Genomic DNA, 8,606 nt, shown 5'->3' with positions numbered 1-8,606 from the left:
TACCCTGAAGGTGTTTTATATCACCTTATACACAACTTCTTCTGGTCATAAAAATATTTTGGGCAGTCAAAAAATACCCAGACATGGTTTGAAAGATCAATTAATACTACAACACTTATAATAAACAAGTAACGACAGCAATAGAGAAAAAACAGCAATATTTCGCCCCAGAATTAGACTCCCCAAAGGCAGAGACAACTTTTACCTCAGCCATTTTTCCCTTTACATTTGTCTCCTCATTTTTAGTATTAAGTTTATGCTACTATTTATTGTATTTATTGATTGTAGACATTCAATGATGTCTACAATCAATAATGTCTACAATTGTAGACATTGCAGTGGACTGACTGTGTGTGTCCCCGCAAAGTTTCTATGTTGAAAACCTAACCCTCAATGTGATGGTAAATAGGTCCCAAGAGTAAGCCCTCATGAACAAAATTGTGGCCCTTGTAAAAGGGACCCCAGAGAGGTCTTAACCCACTTTCACCAGGAGAAGACACAAGAAACTGCCAGTCTGCAACCCAGAAGAGGACCTTCACCAGAACCCAAGCGTGCTGGCACTAATCTCAGACTTCCAGCCTCCAGAACTGTGAGAAATAAATGTTAGTTGTTTAAGCCATCGTTTTTTTTTTTTTTTTTTTGGTGTAGGGGGATAGCCTCACTCTGTCACCCAGGAGTCTGGAGTGCAATGGCGTGATCACGGCTCACTATATCCTTGACCTCCCAGGTTCAAGCGATCCTCCTGCCTCAGCCTCTTAAGCAGCTGGGACCACAGCTCTGCACCACCACACTTGGCTAATTTTTAAAAATGTTTTGTAGAGACCTTGCCCAAGCCGGTCTCGAAATCGTGGGCTCAAGCAATCCTCCCGCCTTGGTCTCCCAAAGGGCTAGGATTACAAGCCTAAACCACTGTACCCGTCCCACTCTGTCTATGGTATTCTATTGCCTTTTCATTGTCCTCTAGAACAACCACGTGGTATTCTATTACAGCAGCCTGAACAACAGATTCAGACATTACCAATTACTTCCTACTAAGGAAGATAAGGATTTAGCACCCTCTCATTACTGCTCCTCCTACCCACCCCTCCACACATATTTCTCCCACCTTGTGTGTTTTAATCATAATTTTGTATTAATTGAATATCCAAGGTTTATAATATAATGATGCTGCAAATATTGCTCATAGAAAAGCAATATCATTTTTACATTTTCTTTTCTAGACACATTTTTTTGTTTGTTTTTCCTAGGGTTAAATACTGCTTCCTTATTCATCTTGTTTTGGTTTTTTGTATGTGTGAGTAGACTTTCAAAAATATGTATACATTTTCTTATGCTTCCCCAATTCTCTTCCAGACAACATGGTCAAGCACCTAAGTATTCTAGCAGGTTCTGGTTTTTTGTTTCTTCTTTTTGATGGAGATATCTCTCCTAGATTCTTCTAAACTTCTGTTGCTGTTTGTAGTGACTGATCTCTAGAATTGCAACATTTTGTCGTCCTAGGATATCTCTTCACCATCACTATAGAAATTTAACTTGACTCTTTCTTTTGTTTTAATTCCTGTTTCCAAACTCAGAGCTTCCTCTTTCTTAATTTATTCCCCTCTTTTAGTGATACACGTGCCCGAAGTTTTGTGGGGAAAAAAAAAAAAACAAGATGCAAAGCAGTTTTTGAGATTTTACCTGTCTGAAAACAAATTTTTGGAATGCTCATATTTGGTAGTTTGGCTGGCAAAGAATTGGACTGGAAAGATTTTTTTCTCAGAACTTTTTTTTTTTTTTTTTTTTGAAACAGAATCTTACTCTAACTCAGGCTGGAGGACAGTGGCGCAATTTTGGCTCACTGCAACCTCTGCCTTCTGGGTTCAAGCTATTCTTATGCCTCAGCCACCTGAGTAGCTGGGATTACAGGCATGCACCAGCAAGACCAGATAAATTTTTTTTTTTTTTTTTTTTTTTTTTTTTTTTTTTTTTGAGACAGAGTCTCGCTCTGTCGCCCGGGCTGGAGTGCAGTGACCGGATCTCGGCTCACTGCAAGCTCCGCCTCCCGGGTTTACGCCATTCTCCTGCCTCAGCCTCCCCAGTGGCTGGGACTACAGTAGGCGCCCGCCACCTCGCCCGGCTAGTTGTTTTGTATTTTTTGGTAGAGATGGGGTTTCACCGTGTTAGCCAGGATGGTCTGGATCTCCTGACCTCGTGATCCGCCCGTCTCGGCCTCCCAAAGTGCTGGGATTACAGGCTTGAGCCACCGCGCCCGGCCGCTTTTGAATTATTTGTATCCCCAGTGGAAATTTTATAGTGATATGCCCTGGTAAAGGTCATTTTTATTTCTCATTCTCACTGGGGCCCTTCACCAGGGACTCACATCCTTCATTCTGGAACATGTTCCTATTTCATATCTGTGATAGTTAATTTTATTTGTCAACTTGGTTGGGCCATGGGGGCCATGGGGTGGCCAAATATTTGGTTAAACATTATTGTGGCTTTGTCTGTAAGGGTGTTTCTGGACGAGATTAACATTGGAATTGGCGGGCTAGGTAAAGTAGATTGCCCTCCCCAATGTGGGTGGCCCTCATCTAATCCATTTCAAGCTTCACCAGAACAAAAAAGACTGAGAAAGAATTCACTCTTTCAGCCAGGTGTGGTGGCTCACATATGTAATCCTAGCACTTTGGGAGGCCAAGGCAGGTGGATCGCTTGATCTCAGGAGTTCAAGACCAGCCTGAGCAAATGGTGAAACTGTCTCTACCAAAAAATACAAAAATTAGCCAGGATGCCTGTAGTCTGAGCTACTTGGGGGACTGAGGCAGGAAGGTCGCTCAAACCTCAGAGGTCAAGGGTGCAGTGTGCAGAGATCACGCCGCCGCACTCCAGCCTGGGTGACAAAGTGAGACCCTGTCTCAAAAAAAAAAAAAAAAAATTCATTCTTTCTCTTTGACTGTCTAGGAGCTGGGACGTAGGTCTTCAGACTGGGACTCAGATTGGAACTTACGCTGTCATCTGTCTGGCTTCTCAGGCCTTTGTACTCGGACTGGAACTACACCATCAGCTCTCCTTGGTCACCAGCTTATTGACTGCAGATCTTGGGGCTTCTCAGCTTCTCTATTCGCATGAACCAATGCCTTATAACATGTATCTATTTCTATTGGTTCTCTTTCTTTGGAGAACTCAAACTAACACAGTATTTTTACAATGTCTGCTCCTCTTTTTTGCCTTCTCTCTGAAATCCTTGTTAAGTAGAAGTTGACCCTCTTGAACTACCCTAATTTTCCTGTCTTTCCTCTTTCTTTTTTCCAGCTTTCTTGTTCTATTTTTGAGAAATTCTTCAACTTTGCCTTTCAACCCCTCTATTGAATTTTTTGCTGAAAATATTTTTAATTTCTAAAACTCTTTCTTGTTCCTTGGTTATTCTATTGTCTTAGCATTCTATTATTTTACAGATGCAATATCATCACTTATCTTTCTGAGGTTTTTTTTTTTTTTTTTTTTTTTTTTGAACTGGAGTCTCGCTCTGTCGCCCAGGCTGGAGTGCAGTGGCGTGATCTTGGCTCACTGCAAGCTCCACCTCCCAGGTTCACGCCATTCTCCTGCCTCAGCCTCCTGAGTAGCTGGGACTACAGGCTCCCACCACCACGCCCAGCTGATTTTTTGTATTTTTAGTAGAGATGGGGTTTCATCGTGTTAACCAGGATGGTGTCGATCTCCTGACCTGGTGATCCGCCCGCCTCAGCCTCCCAAAGTACTGGGATTACAGGGCATGAGCCACTGCTCCCGGTCTTTCTGAGGTTATTAATAGTTTATTTGAAGTTTTCTTCTGCTCTTTGCACTGTCTTTGATTCTGATTCTTCTGAATTTCTTTTTTCCTTCTTGTTTCTGTTTCTATTTTTGCATGTCAGTGGTTTTCCTCAAAAATCTGCCAATTCATATTTTAAAGAGAGGCACTAGATTGGAAGCTCTGAGTACATGAATGGGGCTTATCAACTGGTGGGTTTCATTGCAGGGTGATCAAGTGGGACCTTGATGGTTTGTTGGACGATCTTAAAGGTGAATAGGTCTACTGGGGAGAACTTTTCCAAAACAGAATTATCCAGCCTCCTGACTGAGGGGTCTGGGCCTTCCTGCCAGCATTCTTGTGGCTGAGAAGAGGGAAGGCCTGGGGTGTCACCATAGGGTGTACAGCCTTTCACTCAGTCCAACTGTTTCCTGTCCAGCGCCTCAAGGTCTCACTTGATCACCACGTGCCTTCAGTTGTTTCTGCCATCCCTGAATTCAGGGTCTCTAGCATAGTGTTTCAAGGTATCAAACCTCCCATTTCCTAATGGTATTGGGAGAGTGTAATTACTGGACTTTTGGGAGTGGGGTAGAAGTTCAAGGAATGGAATTCCTTCTAATAAAAGCTCTCAATTAATTTTCCTGTTTTTATACCCCTCCTTATCCTTCCTTTGAAGGCACATGGTGTCTCTAACTTCTGAGTTTCTCTAGTGTTCTAGGCCATGAGTCAATTTGATTCACATTGGCAACCACCTTTGCAGAAATATAAGCTTCAGTTTTTGTTATTTTGTGAATCCAGTTATCACTTATCCTCTGCCCTTAACTTTCCAAAATTCTGTTGGTGTCTCTAAGCCATAGTTGTCACCTCTCAGTTCTGCTTGTCCTCTGTGTCTCTCCACTGTCATTTTGGTGAGGTTTTAGGAGAAAGCATAGATGAACACAAAACGTGTTGTAAAAGATATGTAAGAATCCCTTACAATACACAAGCATAGAGAGCAAAATGTGAGAGCATGTTTCACACCCTTTCACTCCATTCCCCCAAGGAGAATGACTGTCAGTGATCTGGAACTCTCCCCAGTTCACTCTTGATGATGATACATACACAAATTATTTGATTCTATGTTTTTTCCTTCTGGCCTTGGTTTTGTTAAGTGACACATTGTCTTGGAGTGATTTCCATATTGACACATATAGGGCCATCTCATTCTTTTTTATTTTATTGTATTTATTTATTTTTTAGATGGAGTCTCACTCTATTGCCCAGGCTGGAGTGCAATGGTATAACCTTGGCTCACTGCAACCTCTGCTTCCCGAGTTCAAGTTATTCTCCTGCCTCAGCCTCCCAGGTAGCTGGGATTATGGGCAAGCACCACCATGCCCAGCTACTTTTTGTATTTTTAGTAGAGACAGGGTTTCACTATGTTGGCCAGGCTGGTCTCGAACTCCTGACCTCAGGTGATCCTCCTGCCTCGGCCTTCCAAAATGCTGGGATTACAGGCGTGAGCCACCACACCCAGCCAATTTTATTTTATTTTAAGTTCCGGGGTACATGTACAGGATGTGCAGATTTGTTACACAGGTAAACGTGTGCCATGGTGGTTTGCTGTACCTGTCAACCCACCACCTAGGTATTAAGCCCAGCATGCATTCGCTATTAATCCTAATGCTCTCTGTCCTCTTGTCCCACCGACAGGCCCCCAGTGTGTGTCATTTCCCTCTCTGTGTGCATGTGTTCTCATTCTTTTTAATACCTCTATAGTATTCAGTAGTATGAATTAGTAGTGACTAATTTAATTATTTAATCTTTCTTTTTTAAAAATTTTACACACACACGTACACCTATACATACATACACTTTCTTTTTTTTTTTTTTTTTTTTTTTTTTGAGATAGAGTCTGGCTCTGTCACCCAGGCTGGAGTGCAGTGGCCGGATCTCAGCTCACTGCAAGCTCCGCCTTCCAGGTTTACGCCATTCTCCTGCCTCAGCCTCCCGAGTAGCTGGGACTACGGGCACCCGCCTCATCGCCCGGCTAGTTTTTTGTATTCTTTAGTAGAGACGGGGTTTCACCGTATTAGCCAGGATGGTCTCGATCTCCTGACCTTGTGATCCGCCCGTCTCGGCCTCCCAAAGTCCTGGGATTACAGGCTTGAGCCACCGCGCCCGGCCACGTACGTACACATATACCTTTTTGAAAGGTCAGTAAATTAAGTGAGTTGAATTTTAGAAATATCAAACAATTGTATATGTGCAAAGAGAAAGTAAAAGCAGGATCATGTTATATGCATGGACATCTTCATTGTAGGGTGTGTCTAATAGTGAATGGGGAGAACCATTTCCAAGGCCTCCAAAACCAGAGCTATTAGGATTCACCTCCTGTTGAAGATGTGTCATAAATTAAGCTAAAGCACCCTTGGAATGATGTAAAGCCATCACCATAGATTTATGTAAGTCAATGGCTCTATGGTTTAATCTGCAATTCATATTTTTACAAAATGTGTTGTGCTCTTCACCAGTCAGAACCACTTTGTGTCAGACTCCTGACAGGAAACAGGTGAAACTTTCAAATGGGGTACTGAGGAGAAAGTAACAATGGGACCATTTTCAGTGGTGTGGCAAGGTTAAAGGAAACCAGAAAAGAACGGTGAAGCACCTTGGGAGTAGCAGAAGGGGGAGACATTATCACCCCAAGACCTGAGAGTCAACAGAACAAAGCAGTTACTGGGCACAGAGAGTAACTCTAACTGTAAAAGAGGGCACCTGCATGGTCCTCATTCAGCAAGGAAAGGAGCGGGAGGTGGTGGGTGACCTCACTCTTGATCTCGTGTTTTTATTTGCTAGATCTGGCAACCCTAGGTAGGCAAGGGGAGAGAGCCAATCTAAAGGGGTACATCAGTGTCCTTCTTTGCTCATTAATAGCAATGCATGTGGACCTCAGGACAAAGCCATCACCAAGAACCACAGACAACACATTTATCCAATTATGGTAGTAAATTAGTTATATCTGCTCTGAAAATTGTTCAACTATTTAGGAATAGCTGTAGACAACTTGGCTTATAATTCCAATTATATATATATATTTAACAAGAGGCTGTACATTAAAAGAGACATTAAAAAGGTAAACTTTAGAGGGAAAAATGTCCCCTACTTGCCTCTGCCCAGTAGTGTTTACTTTCTTCATCATTCCCAGTATGGGAATCTGTAAGATGTGCCTTTGGAGCTGAATGGAATATCTTCATCCAGGCCTTAGGAGAAAAATTCCATCATGAGTGGAGGCTAAGCTGACCAGAGAATGCAAGAAGAATAACTTGAGCAAAGACTGGAAACTACTATCCTCGTGCTTACAATAAACGTTAACCTAAGACAGAAACAATGTACAAAGAAGAATGTGGATGGGGTCAATAAGAAGTCAGAGTTCTCCACAAATCAATATGATTAAACAATATTCTGGTAATTCCAAAACAGCAATCTGCTTTAAGAATAAAGTTTATTTTAATTTATAAGCAAATAGACAAAAATCGGAGACAACATATCTACAGCTGTTCTTAGATTAAAATAATAAAACTGATTGGTTGGCAAAAGAAGAGCCCAGAGGAAGCACTGGGATTATATAGGTTTGGAAAGTACTTTTCCCTAAAAAAGCTTTCTTAATTTACAAATAAATGTCATTTATCCCATTTCCACAGTTCATCTATTTATTACCAAAACATTAGGTTTTTAGAGGTTTAGCATGCCATACGTTCACTATAAAATGTGTGTTTTTAAAAAGCACTGAAGAGGAAAAATGATTAAAGTTCTGCCATTTGGCTCAAACTGCTGTAAGAGAGTTTGAACTCGTTTCAAGTGGTGGGCTACTGTTCACTCTTTGATGTCTGGTGAAGTCCAAGCATCTGGTTTCCAAATAGTGGTCTACACAGCTCATCTGACACCTGGAATAGATCATTTTTTAACACACCCCTTTATGTGTGACAAAATTATCTTCAGTAATAATCATGAAATTAAATAATAATGTAGCCAAAAGTATAATTTTTCTTTTATAGAACTTTCTACATATAATCATCTCAGTAAAAAAAATAAAATAAATATTACAATACCAAAAAAGTAATGGTTTGATTCTATTTAATTACATTAGTTTTTTTTTTCTTAGGGGGTGGTAAAACACATGAAGAAAGGCTTCCAAAAAATTTAGCTTCATGAGATGTGACTATAAAAGGGTAGCACAAGGATTTTTGCAGTAATAGAACAGTCTGTATCTTAATTGTGGTGATGATTACATGAATTCACGCATGTGATAAAATTGTATAGAACTGACTGGGCGTGCCTGTAATCCCAGCACTTTAGGAGGTAGAGACAGGAGGATCACTTGAGCCCAGCACTTTGAGACCAGCCTGGGCAACATAGGGAGATGCTGTCTCTCAATAAATAAATAAATATTAGCTGGGTATGCTGGCATATGCTTGTGTTCCCAGGTACTCAGGAGGCTGAGGTGGGAGGCTCACTTACGCCCCAGGGGTTGAGGCTTCGGTGAGCCACTGCACTCCAGCCCGGGCAACAGCGTGAGACCCTGTCTCAAAAAAGTAAAATAAAAATTGTATAGAACCACACACACATCCACAAATGAGTGCATATAAAACTGATGAAATCTGAATGAGGTATTTGAATTGTACTCATGTCAATTTCCTGGTTTTGTTATTGTATTATAGTTATATCACATGTCATCACTGGGGGTAATGGTGAAGAGTACCAGAATCTCTCTGTACTATGTTTGCAACTTTCTGTGAATCTATAATTATTTCTAAGTAATATGTTTTTGTTAAAATTTATGTGCTGTGTGATTTCA

The sequence above is a fragment of the Rhinopithecus roxellana genome, chromosome 14, assembly GCF_007565055.1.
Source record: "Rhinopithecus roxellana isolate Shanxi Qingling chromosome 14, ASM756505v1, whole genome shotgun sequence".
In the NCBI taxonomy this organism is placed as follows: domain Eukaryota; kingdom Metazoa; phylum Chordata; class Mammalia; order Primates; family Cercopithecidae; genus Rhinopithecus; species Rhinopithecus roxellana.
This window is presented reverse-complemented; position numbering follows the sequence as displayed.